The sequence below is a fragment of the Pseudomyrmex gracilis genome, unplaced genomic scaffold (assembly GCF_002006095.1).
Source record: "Pseudomyrmex gracilis isolate BER0280 unplaced genomic scaffold, ASM200609v1 scaffold_174, whole genome shotgun sequence".
Lineage (NCBI taxonomy): Eukaryota > Metazoa > Arthropoda > Insecta > Hymenoptera > Formicidae > Pseudomyrmex > Pseudomyrmex gracilis.
In genome coordinates, this window is record NW_018020758.1 from 164,822 (window position 1) to 182,235 (window position 17,414).

The window sequence follows — 17,414 nt, forward strand, 5'->3', positions numbered from 1 at the left end:
TCACCCTCTCTTTCTTTCTCTTTCTTTTTTCTCTTAGGCTCCTTCCTGTCTTCTTATGCTTACAAAAACACGAAACTTTCAAGTTACTTTCATCGCCATGCAATCTCCGCCTTTACAAAGTTTACGCTCGGGCAAGTTTCTCTCGGCAAAGTTCCGCCGGCGCGTTTTTTTCTTTTTTTTTTTTTTATTTCGTCGGTTTTAATCGATCCGTCATAATTACCGCGGACGCTGCGCGCTGCATTAAACTTATCGGATGCGCGTATAACCGGAACGAACGGCGAGAAAAATGTACTCGCGCGAGAGGCTGACGGCTGCTCGAACAGTTTTAACGTTGTTGTAGAGTGCGGTTTCAACTGCGCGCGAGCGCGCGCTTAAACAACCTCCGAAACAGCTAACCTGACAGTGATACCTTTTGCGGTTTTCCACGGCAGAAATATTTCCACTTACCGCAAAAGCCTCGCGCCTGACAGGCATTCCTATGTCGGTGCGCGCCGGTGCATAATGCACGCGTACGAGAGCTTGCTCGCACACGCGCACTCAGGAATATAGGAGCCGCCGCTGGTAGAAGGAAGGAAGGAAAAGGTGGCGGCTCCTTGGGAATATCAGGATCTATGAGAGACCGAGAGAACCGAAAGAGAAGCTAGGACCAAGAGGAAGTTGATCTGTAGGGGCATCACGCGCGGAGCATAACTGACTGACTTCTCGTGCAACTGCCCATTTCAGAACGATCCGGGACGATCACCCTCCCGAGTCGCGCACAAGTTCAAGAGAGTCCGGCATCCCTTATCTGTAATTTATACTTTCAATTTACCCTCGCCGGAAGATTCCAGGAAGTTCGATCGTCTGGTGCGCAGGACCAAACTCCTCGGCGGAGAGGAATCCAGAGAAGTGTCTAGTTTCATCGGTGGAACTTGGGCGACTTAATGGTTTCGTTCTCAATGGCACTTTTTTCAATTTTGCACCCTCATCGTCGAGTGATTAACGTCGTGACTATGATATGTTTCTCTTGCTATCATAACGCGTGTCCGCTGCGCGTGAATTTGAACTTAAATAAGTTAATTAATTTAATTGCGGTACGCGCTGATAATGATTAACACTAGTTTTAAAACCTAAAATTTCAATATATTATAACTGACGTACCTTTTAACGAAATCTTGAAGTTAATTTTATACAAAAGTGTTATATATTTGATAAGATTAACTGAATTTTCTTAGTTGCAACACGTAGAGTGCTAATAAAAAGATGCAGAATTAATTTCTTTAATATAAAATCTCAAAAATAATAAGATTTCGAGACGGTTTTAAAATCCAAATTATTCAATTTTTGCTGAATTTCAAAATTTTTTAATAGATTATATCTCTTTTTCAAAATCTTAGAAAGAAAGATTCGATAGTACGTGTTTCATTATGCCTGCGCTACTGAAACGTAACAATCGGTCGCTTTGAGAATTATCGAGTAGCCTGGCAACGCATAAACTCAGACTTCTTTATAGGAATCGACAGCGGATGCTAGTAAAAGCAAGAGAAGTTTCGCGCGGATAAAATATTCAGAGCACACACCCCCCTTCCCTTTCCCTTCCCGCATCAGCTTCAACGTAGAAAATTAGATTTGTCCGGAGTTGGAAAATCTCCATTACTATTAGAAGGTAAAGTAATCTGAAGATAAGATGTATATAAGAACGAAAATACATTCGGCGTTTCTCGCGCGGCATATCGATTCTTTATATATTTATTGTTAGACGGTCTGAAAATCGATCTTGCAAACAATGATTCGAAAATTTCGAGCGCGTTCAGCGTCCAAGTAATTTTGTTTGTAACTCTTCTGAATATTGTGTATAATGTTGTGTATAAGCAGAGTTTATACAAATATGTTATTTATAAAACAAAATGTTTTGTGTATGTGCGCATCCAATTTTGTTATTTTCGTCAACTTATTTTGACGAGAGAGAAATGTTTATTTTTTCTCATTTATTTGTATGATATTTTTAAACTCCTGAAACCAGCGCAATTTTAAAACAATTTTCAATATGAAAAAAAACATATATATATAGATCGTGTTATTACAAAACTAACAGAATGTGTAATTGATTGGCCATTTAACGCTACACGCGGAAGATAGATGGTAAGCCCTTGTTTCTATAGTTGCGCGGTTGCATTCGGGAATAGATGCATTCGTGAATTACTCTACACCGAATTTGCCTAACCGTACCGGTTACAAGCAATTCATCTTAAGGCAAATCGATCGTCGCTGCGCATCGGCTCGACGTTTTCGAAGAGTGGTTACACCAAGAGGTACGACGACGAGAAACGAGAGAAAATATTGCCGAAGTTTATGGTGGGTGTAAGGGGCATGAATTTATGGCGAGAGAGGTTCGAAAGCAGCCACGAAACGCCACGGGAAAAAAAGTGGAATTCGAAGCCAGTTTCTCGTAGATACAAATAACCAGCGCCAAGATATATGATACACGAGCTAGTGCCTTTCGCTCTTCTGATCTTCTGATAATACCACTTGACTCGTATAACTCTCGGTTCTCGCCGTGGACCGGCAATATAAGTACGTCCGGACGTTCATATTATTCTAAAGTTAAACAGCGATAACAATATAAGCGAAAAGTTTGCGATGTAATTTATAGGAGTTTAAAATTGCTGAATGTGCTTCTCGCCGCGTTCACGACTCGCTGCATTCAGTTTAATGTGTACCTTATTATAGCCATGGCAAAAAAATCACGATTATTCTTTCCTCGAAAGTTAAGAAAAAACATACAAACTGCACTTTAATTATATAGGATTATGTTTAATTTCTACTCCCCGCATTTCCTAACTTTTAAATATGTTCTAGAGAACTCCCGCGTTGTGTTTTTTTTTTTATACACATACATTTATTGCATAATGTCTCCTTTTTTTAATCAAAAATTATATTAACAATTTTCTTCAATTAAAAATAACAATATACGCGACGTATTTGGCTTTCCCGTAACAATTTTGTGTTTTTTCTGTGTCTTTCAATCGATCAACGCTGCGGATACTTATAATAACAGACGTCTGTCATTTCTAATTCTCTGAAAGATCATTTCTATCCGCAATAAAGGAAGTTGATAAGACATCTTATGCGACAAAGGAAATTTGAATGCGGAAGACATGCGAGCAGCACACGAAGATTCAATAAGCCGGGATAGAAACTGATTCCCGATTGAATCTATCAGTTTTAGAGGAAAAGATAAAGAGACTTGAGACGTGAGGAACACAGAAGACAAGATCAAAGACCGCGCTCGCAAAGGCTTATTTCATTGCAGATTTCCCAAATGGAAATCAGAAATGAGGTCTTTTGAACGCGTGATAATTGATCTGACTTTGATCTTGAAGTCTGAGCCTCGAGTTGATTCTGCGTTTCGTCGTACGAGTATAGCTAATCGAATTGACGTCTCTCCCAATCACACAAACACTATGTGTTTTCTATTGCTTAGATTTACTTATTTGTATTTTTCTTTTTTTTTTTTTTTTGTTTCGTCCACTCTCGTTCCAACTGCGGCGCAGTTTTCAAAAGCGCTTGAATAAAACCTGCAATAAAAATCGCCGAGCTGTTGTGGCTGCCGCGCAACAGCGCGTTTTCTCCGCGCAAAATTTACATCTGAACGTATTCGCATTGCGTTAGTTAGTTTTCGCCGCTGTATAATTTTGCATATCTTGCTGAATAACAATTTTTAATCAATCCCCGAATTGTAGAACGCGGTTGTGTCCTTTGCTTTTCGAGATTCAAGCGCGTCTGACGTGCGCGCTGCGCCAACTTTTTCTTTCGTTCGTTTTTAATCAGTCGCCAACTCTTTGCGATGATCACGCAACGCAACAAATTACCGTGGCATCAGCCGTTCGTGACGCGTATTCGACGTTGAACCGTGGATACCAATCCCCGTTTAATTAGGAACGGGGGGAGGGGGGAGGGAAAGCCGGGAAAAAGACACAGGACCGGGACATAATCACGACGGGATGAGATTTTCTTTTTCTTTCTCTCTCTTCCTTCCTGTCTTTCGTTTTTATTTCATTCATCGTATATACGTATGTTCTATCAGCAAATTCCGCGCACGCGCGTTTCATTCTCGTTATCGGATACCGGGTGTAGGGTTTCCGGGGGATTGTTTTTGAATTTACCTGCGTAACTTTTATCTCGCGGATTTTATTCGCAACGCCACCGCATTCCGCGACCAAAGCGCCCGGCGATATTTCCATGTCTCTCCGGCCACTATTCATTTTTTCCGACCACAGACATCTCATGGCTATTGTAATTTGAATATATCCGCCGACTACGTGTGTGTTAAGCTACGTTTGCGGGATTAATATACGACCAACTTCACTAAACGTCATAATTTACCGTTAGCGTCGCGTTGAACAATAATATATACATATATCATCTTGTCCTATTTTAATTATTTCTATTATATTTGCGTTGTTTAATCGACATTGATGCCGAATGTTCGATTGAATTCAGCACGAGGACGAGAGACGCGTCGTCGAGTGGAAAATTTTTGCAACGTCGAAGCGAAGTTCGATAACGTACAAATCGTCACTTCCGTACGCTCGTCTGGTTTCATCGGACTAAGGTTTTTTCACTAAGGTTATCGCCCGCGATCTTACTTATCATAAGTCCATCGTCTGTAATCGAGATACGACATCGGATAATTTAATTATCTCTACATCCTGACGATTTTCCACTATTCGAGCGATTTTCCTCGCCTCGCCTCGTCGAATCTCGGGAGTTCCGTAATCTTCCGGGTCAAAACTTTCGCACCGTCGCGAAATGGGGATTTCGCAACATCTTTTCCGCCACTGGCTATTAATCTCCCACCACGTCTTTATTCATTCTCGCACGCACCTTCACCCCGAAACGACTCGAGAAAGTCTTTCCAAGAACGGTCGGCTTTCTCGTAAACTATGTGGAAATTTAGCGACATATTTTCCTATAATTCATCTCGCGGATATAATTTATGGCCTCGCCTCGTTGCGAAGCGTGACGAAGTGCGGAAAGGAGAATCTTGAGGGACCCTCATGTTGTCGCCGTCATCTTTCAGAAGACTTCGCCGTCTCGCGACACGTTCTGGCTCATCCTTAGCACGCATCCAAGCTCGCGCGCGCGAGAGACGCGCAGCGAACTACATTTATCTAATAAACACTATGGAAAGTTGCCGAGATGATACACGACCGCGCGGAGAAATTACTTTAATCCGATCTACTTGATGAGAGAGCAATGACGTAACAGCAGCAGAAGCCCACAAGCCGGCTTCAACCGCTCGTTCTTGTACATAAAATACCGCGTGCCAAGGCGTGTACGAAAGAAGCTGCGCGAAGGATCGGCATCGAATGGAATGTCTGGTATCTAGCGGCTAACGGCAATTTCGAACACCTAAACATTTTCGCTAATTAAATTTATCGCTTTCATTCCACGTCGCGTTTCTTCGGCGAAACTTCTTCGAAGGAGCTTGGAGAGATATTCGCGATCAGGAAGAGGACTCCGCGTTGTTAACGACACCAAAATTCCTCGCAATAAAAAATGGCTTTCCGAAAAGTTTTTTACCTCGTCCAAAGTGTGGAAATTGGAAACGTCTATTGTTTTGGAAAATATTATTCGATATAAAGATACTCTGAATTATGTATAGACAAGAATAACAAATATGCCCTCGTATTTTATGCACTTTTCAATTTACTTTATCAATAACCTCGCCAATTTCGATTCGCTCTAATCCGAATTGAATTCCTTCAGACACTCCGGCGCGATGAAAATTTCATACGGGAGTGACGAAGTGTGAAAATAACGCGGAGTTCCCGGTGGCAAGAGTCAGACAAAAGTTGGATGGCGCGTTGGCCCTCAAAGGAACGACGAAGGCAAGGCGGGGAGTCCCCTACCGAAAGGGGAAAGGAATTATCGCGGCGCGCCGTCGCTCCACGAGGCATTAATGAATCGAATAAGTTTCGAGGGCTATTAAAGTTGAAATTTGATTTACGTCCTAGCGGCGATTATCGTCGCGCGAAACTGCCGCGCCCGCTGTCTCGTCGAGCAGCGCGAGCAGAGATAAGCGAATCGCGCCAAATTCAGGCTCGAAGATTCTCTCGCGACTTAAATCCCCCGCGAAAAGTCGTCGTCTTCATCTTCGAAGCTTTGATATTTGCTATCGTTAGCGACAAATAATACAGTCGCGACAATATGCTTGTAAATTTCCAGCTGACATTTGGGCGGCGCGCTCCGCGCAGCTGCTGGAAGAACGCACGGCAGAGATAAACTATAAAATGTTTGAAACTCGGATCTAATCAAGCCTGTGAACGTCGTAGCGTTTGGCTACCAACGTTGATCCGCGCATACTCTGTTTACTCGAAATTGGTTAAACTTTTGCCAACAGATAAGCTTTCGCGGAAATTACGGCAATCGATAGAGTAATTATGTAGCAATTACGGTAACGTCTTGCGCCGAGTAAGAAGATGTAAAAAACCTCTTCCAGCAACGAGTTACTAGATCGCGAGTGTGTCTTCGATGTCGCAAACGGATATTGCTTTTGTGCGTGCGTATAAAAATTAATGTTTATACGCGATTGCTGAGCTAATCTATTGCTCTCTTTGATGTACATAATAAAAGATTTACAAAGCAAGCAAAATATGTGTAAAACAAGGCAAATGTTATTTCATGCGTTAAACTTTTAACTGTATACGCGCGTATATATATATATACGTATATTTTGTAAACAAGGGATAGAACGCGTGGGTGCAACTGGTTAATTGAAGATTCAATGTGTTTAGTTACACCTCGTCAAACATTATTTAGAATCAATAACACGTAAATCATTCACAGTGATTAAGCATTAACCGTATTACGAGTGGTGGATATAATTTAATCACATCGTGGGACACGTAGATATAAAGGAAATAATTTTGCACGTCTAACGCGCAAGCACGCGATAACATGTGAACGATTACTCGAAACATTGTGTGCGAAATAATATAAAACCTAGGCAAAATTTAATATCTAAATGTAAATGGACGAAACACACACATTTATCGATGGTTTGTTATTTATAGAAAAAAAAAAAAAATTTTTTTTAGAAGAACTTTGTGAAGATAAAACACGATTTCTGTCTCACGTTATTTAATAAATTTTTCTTCAAAATTTTCTTCGTTACTCGTCGCGAATACCGTTTAATGTCGCTTATTTCTCCGGGAACAAAACGGGAACATCAGAAACGATTGTAAAATACTTCGATGCCTGTTCTGACAGTGAATAAAAAAAAAAAATATAGATTCCGTTTTTCCCAAAACGATGCCCGAGCTAACGAGATGCGCTCGTTCCGACAGTTGTTTGTCCACACGGTCCGCCCTCGCGATTTTTACAGCTGCAAACGAGGACGAAGAAGAGGCAGAGAACGAAGGGTACAAAAAGTAGATAAAGAGACAGGGTGAAAAAAGGACAGAGAAAGAAAGAAAGAGAGAGAGAAAAAGAGCCGGATGGAAATCCGAGTCGGCCGTTACGACGAGGACAATAAGAGCAGCCATCCGGCCCGCTTCCGCACATTTTGCCGGAGCCGCCGTCCGTTCCCGTCTAATCGCCCGCGGACAAGAGGCTTAAAGAGATACAGAATTCGCGAAAATCGCGTTCGCCGGAAGAGCGCTCGCGTCGCGAACGGTCTCATTTGTTTGATCTTTTGTATGGAAAAAAAAAGGCCGCCATAATCACTTCACCCTCTGTTACCACCGCCGCACTCTCTGAGCCCCGAGGGCTAAGCACTTCCCGATGCCGTTGTCATCATCGCCGACGCCCGTTGTCGACCTCGGATGCTTCTCATCCGGCGGTAACGAAAGAGTTTTAAGATTGCGTCGCTCACGCTTGTTCGTGTGTACGTGAGACAGAGAAACGCCGGCGTTTCCTTTTATGGAAACACTTGCACGAGTGTTGAAGGTATAATAATTACAGCGGAAGTATAATTACATACACATTCTATAAATAATATAACTGATATCGAACAATGTCGCACTCGTACAATACAACAGAAAAAAATTTTTTCATACAATGTCGTGATAATCGATTATCTTTGAATAAAGCAGCGTGCATTGTTAGTTACATTATTATCATTATCTAAAAACTCGCATTAAACCTAACTGTCAGTTACATAAAAGGATCAAAGTAAAACTTGTTCAAAATTATTCCCGACAGATGTTCACATGTAACATTATCTGACATTAATTGGAAATATTATATCTATCGATCTTCTCAAAACGCCTCTATCTTAATTACCCGAAATCTATCAAGTTTCGTTATCAGATGGATATCTGTAATTACTGACGCCTCGATGTCTTTCGAGCACAACACCGTCGTCGGTTCGCTGCTATCTTGTCTGATAACATTGTAACAAGATATAAGCTGACAATTCGGGAAATCACCGGGAACAAATGGAAATATACTTGGGGAAATAAGAGGGATCAGCGGCGGGTCATAAAAGCCAATAAAGGAAGCATCGAGCACATTTTTCGTGGTGCAATATCGTGGGGAGAAAATGCGAGCTTATCTCTCCGGGCAGACTGATTTAAAGATCGGACGTGTGGAGTCACGTATCGCGCGCGCGAGGTGGAAACTCCCAGGTAGCTCCGAGCTTCGACTTAGTACCACGGCAGAGCGTATCGTGGCGTTCACACTAAACCCCTCCATCCCCATGGCGTGCACCGTAAATCCACATGTCGTGTCGCGTCCTGACAGCGCACGGAAACCGTCTCCGCGGCTGCGGGGAAACGATATTTGCCGGAAAACAAATTTACACGGCCATCGCGAGCCGTTACGAACCCGGTCGTTTCACGTCTCGTGACGACGACGGCAACGACGACGACGACGACAACGACGACGACGACGACGACGACGACGACGGCGGCGGCGACGGCGACGGCGATGGCGACGACGACACAACGACATCAGCGACGCAGGATTCATTTCCAGCGAACGAGCTGTATCTTGCCGCAGAGTTCCTCGGATGAAATCGCTGGGCGTGTTATCGCCCTCTAGCCCGTGATAGCCCCGAGCTGCAACGATTTACGTTGCGCCATGAAAGCCGACAATATTCGTCGCGTTATTAACACGTCAAACTTCGCGCGGATTTCGATTTACTCTCTCTCTCTCTCTCTCTCTCTTTCTCTCGCGAGGATCTCAACTAAACAGTTTACGGATTTATGCGTAGACTAACGAGATGCGTTTTTAAAACGTTGATCGTCGATAATCGCGAAAGAGAGAGTATATTCGACGCAACAATGAGATTCACGTTTCTTTCGGCAAAAAAATGGAAAAGACGCTCTGCTTTCCTTGGCAACTGCTTTCCTTGTTGCACTGAAGGAAGAGAGAGAGAGAGAGCAGATTGAGAGGCGACAATCTCTATAGTCGCGTGCGTTGTCACTTTAATGGATTTTGTGACGCGGAGGGAAAAGGGAATCGCTTCTCTCGCAGCATTTGAGACGGAATGTAATATTATAAAGAAGAAGAAAGAAAGCGCGCGAGCAAATAAGAGATCGCGGTAACGCGCGCATCTCTCGCTTTTTGCTGCGCAAAACTAATTTCGAAGAGCGCGCGCTTTGCAACTTTCTTCTCACTAGCAGATATCTGATATCAGATCTATGAGACTACGCGATATATTTAACAAGATTGCCGGTCTTTTACTGTCTTGAAAAAAAATGTAATTGGCACGTAATTTAGTTCTGTCGAATTGCGACATGTATAATAATAATAATAATAATATACACTTGTACTTCTTTCTTTTATAAAATTGTATTAAATGCATCTATTATAAACAAAAGAGTTCAAAACGTAAAACTTGATGACAAAATATAAACAATAAAATTATAAAATATATATATATATATATAGATTACGAAACAACTCTAAAAGAAACAAGAAATGCCTACTAATTTTAAAACATTACAATAAATACATAAATAAATCAATTACCTATGTAATAAATAATTACAAGTCATTATTACAGGATATATGCATGCAAACTTTGAAACACTACATAAATAAAATAGAATATAAATAAATAAGCAAGTAAATTACCTATATAATGAATAATTACAAGTAATTATTACAAAATATACATAATGTAATAATTACAAGTAATTATTATAGAAAATTATTATAGGAAATATATACATATATCTCCTGTAATAATTACTATATATATGCAAACATAGAGAGGACGATGATCCGAGCTATTATATTACATTTTCTGTGTCACGGATTTGTAATAATAGATAATGTAGATAATAATTTGTAATCGATTTTCAACGCTCTGGGCGCGGCGTGATGAGCAGAGTCGCTCGGCGCGATAACGACGTTCCGGCGTTTCCGGTGAGAACGAGGCTTTGTTCGCTAGTGCGGAAACGGATATCGCTCATCAAGGATCATCGGACCTCGATCCACAATGCACACGTTTTTCGCTTCCAAATGGTGGTAAGATTGCAAAGAACCGACAGCGCAGGCGGGATGTACAAGGCGGAACAAAAAGAAAGAAGTTTTACTGTTCCTGCAACGTGCGCGAGCGAGCATCGATAACAATTCGGAGCGCGATTAATAGTGACCGGGATCATTCGCCATTTCTCCGATAAATTGTTTTTTTTTCCCCCTGTCATTTTTCACACAAACGCCGAATATCGTTGATTTTTAAATAATTTCAACCAATACGAACGTGCGCGCGACGATACGCCAGACCGAATGCAAATCGAGTTTGAAAATTTCCATTTTTGTACTCGGTTCGCGGGAACACTCTCTTTTTTTTAGCCAGTTACATAATGTGGCTGGAAAACGACGAACCGCATAAAAGGTCTCGATGCGCGATTTTTCTCCCTCGCTCGGACTCATAGACTCCAGTCAGGGGTTACGGCAGGTTAATAGAAAGCTATAACTCTTCATTCCCGGAGAGATATTCCCCTCTTGCTTTCTTTGGAGCTTTCGAGCTTTAGTAGATATTCTCATACACGCGCCAAACGCGACATTTAAATTTTGATAAATGGGGATCTTGGGATAGATATTGCATCGCTAATAATACCGCTAATAAACTTGCCGTGTGTTCTAGACTAAGTACATAAAATACAACTTTGCGTGGTTGCGAACACTCGAGATTAATCACAATTAGTCTCCCGTTCGTTTGAATCCACTCGAATCGTCGCGCTTTACAAGATATCCGCAATAATAATCCAATAGCTGTTCTACGTAAGATCCGCATATTAGCACGCGATGACATTCAAATCCGATAAAAAAAAAAAAGAAAATATTCGCTTTTTTACTGTACGTCGGAAGTTGATGGGTTCGGTGGATTTAATTAAAATTTAATTCGGAGAGGTTTCTGCTAAATCCGCAGATTTCACAGACAGACCCGTGAACGTGCATATGTCTGGCGATACCCGAAGCGTGCGGAGACCCGTGGAGTGATGTGATGCGGTCTCCTGGGATAGTCGGGCCGGGTTCGTCACCGGGGGTTGAACAGTGATTTGCGCGAGAGGGTTAGCGGCGAGAAGCGCACAAGGCGCGGAGGGGGCTGCGGGATTACTGCTAAAAGCGTACAAATCCTTGCCGGGAACGTCGGGCGGTGAAACTGCGCTTTTGGACAGGGGTGCAGAGCGAACGAGGAGCGAGAAAGGCTAAACGAGCCACGCCGAGCGGGAATGAAGTTGCCAGTTTCGGCCGCTGTCGCAAGCCGCGGAAACTTTGCGCCGGCTCTCGCGACGAGACGAGAAACTCCTGCGGGCTTCGATCGGGTCGCTTTGCGAGTGCACCCACACCGCGCACGTTTCGTTTCCGTTCGTTTTCGCCCGCGGATAACGTGGCGGAGTTGTGCTCATCGGTCACGGCTTTGACGAGACATTAAACGCGAACGCCGGTCAAAAACTGAAACGAGCTCCAAACGCTAAATAATGCTGAGAAACGTCACCTGCGCTCGAAATGCTTGTTTCGAAACATTTTTGCTTCTTAAAATGTCAACATAATTTATTAGATGTGCTTTATCAGAAATATTCCATCTACATTCCAATTTATATATCAGTTTTTTTTTTTTTTTTTTGAAAATCAATAGCTTTTCAATTGATGAGAATTTCAATTTATAAATCTCTTTGCTGAAGGTAATTGAAAATCGCGTAGTGGTGATTAAGTATCTTCAGGAAAACGCTTATTTTAGATTTATTACACTGCTGCGCTTCGATCGACAAATATATCAAAACGAGGCGGCTGGTTTATTTACGGGTGATTAAGCAAATTGCGCTATTAAGAATATTTTAAATTGCAAGGTAAACTCTCTTAGATGATGGAAAGTTCTAAATGTAGAGACACTATTCACCCTATTTTGCCTATACTTAAAACAATATCTATTTAATTACAAAATAATACAATATTCCACACATTGACAAAATACTATAATCATATAAAGTGAATTTTCTTTTGTGAAAAAAAAAGAAAAATGTAAGTTCGATAAAATTACAAACACTCGGAAGTTTCAAACACTCAACTGATTAGGCGAAAGACTCGATAGACTGTGGATACAATTGATATCCTACAATCCATTAGTATGACATGTTTATTAAGATGGATCGACACGTACGCTGAGAAAAGAAATCAATAGTAAAAAGCAAAGAAATATCGATGAAACTTCGACGTTAATACCGGTTTTAATATCGTCGGTCCATCGTGAAATATAGTTGACGCGGCACAGCAGCACCGTCGAGGTCGATGCAAGGCTACTTCAATAAGATCTCAGCCAATAATAGCAATAGTGAAGCGTCATTGGTCAATATCTCGTACACATGCCGCCGTAATGTATCGCGCCTCAGCGATCGGCATCGAAAACTTTCGATATCAGACAGCTGGAACGTCCTCCACGCTGCTAAATTGAGTTATCATTGTCATAATATCGTAATAATGCCAAAGTTTCAGAATTTCGACATATGTCTGTTTATAATCGTAACGACAAACAATATAACAACATGTTATTGTTCTCATCTTTTTTCTCGTCTATATATATAAAGTCACGAGACAAGAACGAAACAAAAACAATAGTGACTAAAGTCACGTGACAGGGAAGAGTGGAAAAACAACACGTGACTTTACTTTAGTCACGTGTTTTTAAAAACGTGAGTAAAATCACGTGACTTTAGTCATGTGTTGTTTTTGCACTCCTCCCTCTCTATTTTTTGAGTTTGATTTTCATGCGTTATTTCTGATTTTAAATATATATATATATATATATATATATATATATATATACATTCTAATCCTATCCATGTAGAAGTTATTCTAACATCAATTTCGCGTGAAACAAGTTTCAACGTAGTGAGACAGCGACGATCTCCTTTACGCGCGTCGGTCGCTAAGTGTCAATACTCTTTTCGAACGCAACGTGCACTAGCACTAGGAGAATGTCAAATTTTTCTGCCGGGCGAAAGATATCTACTTTACGTCGAAATAAAAGTCGCTGAGCAACCATAAAGGAACCGTTTTTTACCGTACTTCTGAATCGCGCCGTGCTCGTCTGAAGAGCGATCAGTCGGTCTCACAGATCGCTCAGAAGACGCGCTGACCGACCGGCATCACACGGAAATCTCCCGTAGAAGGTCATAGATCCCGAGTGTGCACGTGTACACATACACAACGTCGTTCCGTGACGCGGTTTGAGATAGTGGCGCGGCAAGAGCTTTTAAATGTAAAACAGGTCGGCTGGATGGTGACACCTAACTCACGAGCACAGCGACGAAAGAAAAAGAAAGACGTATACGTGCAGGTGAATAGAAAAATAACAGAGAGAGAGAAAGAAAGAAAGAGAGAGAGAGAGAGAGAAAGAGAGAGAGAGAAATAAAAAAAGAAGAGAGATCAGAGAAAGAAAGAAAAGATGGAGAAGAAAGGGAGACGCGCGATGGGAGCGAGCCGACATAGTCATCTCCCGGCGTTCTCCATTTTCCACGACACTCACCCCTTCTACGCGTAGTGCCCTCCGAGACGAGAAAATGGAAAATACAACCGCGTTGTCTGCCGGGATGCTTTATGAAATTTAATAAATACGAAATGAATCTGCCGTCGCGCGCGGCTGAAGAAGAGAATGTGTGTGAGAGACGGAACGATAGGGCGAACGAGAGGGAACCGCGAGTGTACGAGCGAGTAAGGGCGAAAAGAATAGCACGCTGCCAAGATAGGCTGTTGGCCTAGTTCGCCATCGTCTCGCTTCTCCGTCTTATGTCTCGCTTTCCTCCGGCGATCGCGCGCAATGTTGCTGAAGTCAGCTAGTTCCAACTCGGATGAGCGTAAAAACCAGATGCAATTGCAATCTTAACCGCATTTTCTATCCTAAACTTAAAAAAAAAAAAATAACCGCGCGAGTTTACCTGCGAGAAATATTTTTTATTATTTAATCAAATACGAAAGTTGTTAAATTTTGATTTTCGATATTTTTGTTTTAACTGAAGAGTAAATAATGTTAATCCAATTTAACGTTAATTATTTTAGATTATTAACTCCAATATATTAATCTCGATGACTGAATTCTTAACAATTTCAAATGGATAATTAATTCAATTATCTGATTAGTTTGAATTCTATGACAATTTTATAAATTCCGAGTTTTCACACAAAATATAATACGCGATTTAACATTCACGACACGATTCGTTATTTAATTTCTCTCTATTCAAATAATTGATTTTTTTTTTTTTTTTTGTAGAACTTGTAAGTCAACTGGTCTTGCAATTTTCACTATACGTGTAACGTTGTTTTATCTGCTCTCTAAATTTCCAAATAAATATTTGACGATGAGCAGCGCGGCGCGGGAGTTTTTCTGACCGCCATTACGCGCTCCGAAAACTTACTGGAAAGTTTTTAAGACGGTCCGTGAAAAATAATGTGCGTTCGACGGTATAAATAAGAACTTATTCGCGAGTTCTGCACAGGTGCCGGAACGTGGCTTCTACTGCAGCGGCGAGAGTTTCCCCCATGAATTTATCGTCCATTTATGCTAAATTTTTTTAATAATTCTACACGAACTTTTCAGCACATTTCTGTCACGGCAAAATTTTTCCCAATAGCCGTGTAGTAGATAACATTATTTTCTGACAATTTTATCTTTGTTTTTTTTTCCGGTCTTTTATTATGCCACTTAACTCCGAGTAAATTAATCTGAAAAAACTTGAAACATATTGACTGTATTTCACAAAATTGGTTTAACTAATGTTTCCATTAATTCCGGAATACTCGCGCTGTGTAATTGCGAATAAGCGATTTGTTTTCTCGTTTAAAACAAATATACGATAGATAGTAATGAAATAAAGAAAAATATACATAAATACAACGGTAAACAACGCGTATAAATTGTAAAATATTTGCGATCGGAAATCTCTTTCCGGTGACACAGTATTGCCACACGCCGGAAGAGAGAAGCAAGCTCCGCACATCTTAGACGCTATTTCATTTGTCAAGTCCGCGAATATTTCTCTCTTTCTCTCTCGAGACGTATAAGAGGTCTAGCGCATTATCATTAGCGAGTGACGTGAATTCTAATAAGACGACGCGGCGGCAGGCAACGCCGGGAATCGGAAGCGACGGAGGGAAGACTGTACCAATATTAGCATTCACCTCGATGCCGCAATAGGCGAATTCACGGAAACGTCGGGAGATCTCGTATACAGTCATATCGCAGTTCGGAATTATCGTTAAACCTGCTTTTGAATCAACCAAAACGCGCAGACGTTTGATACGGGACGCGCTGAATATGCAAGCCTCTCTTCCGCGGGCTTCAGATTGTTTTGACGAGCAATTAGCAACGTTTTAGAAGCAATGCGCAACTTCACTTAACTCGCGCGGGCTTTATTCTCTTTGCAATACTCTCTTGATTTAAATTTCGCATTTCGGAGAACGCGCGCGAACTCAGAGAAACTGTTTGTTGAGTGTGCAAATGACATTTTGAAAAATCGAAACCTTCGCCCGTTTTTTTTTTTACCGGGACGCGTAATGAAAAGTTGTATGTCGCGCGAAACTGATTAAGAATCGAGTTTATCAAACTTGCAAAAGTCTGACTGATCCGCGACGCGGACTACTGTCCGTCTGCTCGCTTAAGTGAATTGAATCATCAACTATTAACCACCGCGCCAACTGCCGGTTCGCGACTTAACTTTTACTTAAGCCCGTACATCACCTCGTCTGTACGATGGCGGTGTATTACTGTTTCAGTCACGCCGCGGAGTATCATTAATCACGCCGACCATTAGCTCGAGACAACGCCTCAATGATTACAACGACGTGCAACATTTTTTCTTAATTATACACCTCGGCTGTACATGCGAACATTGTGGATGAAGATCCGACCGCTGGCGCGAACATCTCGATGCTTTGTTGCTTTCGTCGAGCGTGTAGCGCGCGCCGCAGTTTCCGCATCGCGCTCAGGCATGAGAAGAAGAACGAAGCCACTCAAGGATGAGAGAAAGAGAGGAGACGAGGGAGAGGGAGAAAACGGCATCTCTGGAAGAGGTAGAGAACGTGGTCGACGCCTTTAACGCTCTGTTGACTTCGCTAGACGCGAAACTTCCTACTTCGCGGTTTACCGCCGATGAACTTAGAATTTCTAATGGGCGAGGACGCGCGCCGACCGCGTTGCAACTTGCATTCGTTGTGTCGCGCCATAAGCCGCTCTTACTCTCGGTCGACGTCGTCGTCGTCGTCGTCGTCGTCGTAGTCTACGAGGCCGATCGTCCGCGTGCATTTCGAATTTCATTCGTGCGCAGAAAACCACGACGGAAACGAAGGTGGGAGTCAACCGCGACTCTCCGCAGTGCGCGCCGAAGCATTTTCGTGCGACATTAGTCGTTTAACGCGACGTGGTCTGGTGGTACACCGTTTCCCCGGTTGGTACGACGCTTGTCGAACGGTCCTCGTTGTCTTATATTGCGCAACCACAGCGCATAATAGCCTTACTATGCTATTTCACCCCTAGCTGTGTAAAACCGCGCGCTCTTTCCTATCAATGAAAACGATTAACGCTAAGCGGAATAGCGATATATATAAGGCAACGAGTAATAAGGAATCGAAATGGGATTTTCGTAACGCGCTTGATTAATTTGAGATAATATGCAATTTCGGCGGGTCTTATTGACTTGCAAAACGATCGAACAATAATCTCTCTCTCTCTCTCTCTTCGTTTCTCATCGCGAGATACGTTACCTTGTCTGATGTTGCCCTCTTGAACGATCGGATCATTATAGATTGAAATGCTTTAATATTACTATAGTTTCGTAAATCCGCGTGATTTTATGTAAAAAAAAAAAAAAAAAAAAAAAAAAAAAAAAAAAAAAAAAAAAAAAAAAAAACAACAACAAAACATATTTCACTCTTTATAAAGANCATTATAGATTGAAATGCTTTAATATTACTATAGG

At 41.8% G+C, this 17,414-nt stretch overlaps 1 protein-coding gene across 4 annotated transcripts in view; it reads right to left on the reverse strand.

Moving 5' to 3' along the window:
• The window catches only part of LOC109857807 (lachesin-like), a 222,910-nt gene that overhangs the window by 103,366 nt on the left and 102,130 nt on the right, over window positions 1-17,414 (reverse strand). The window lies entirely within an intron of this gene.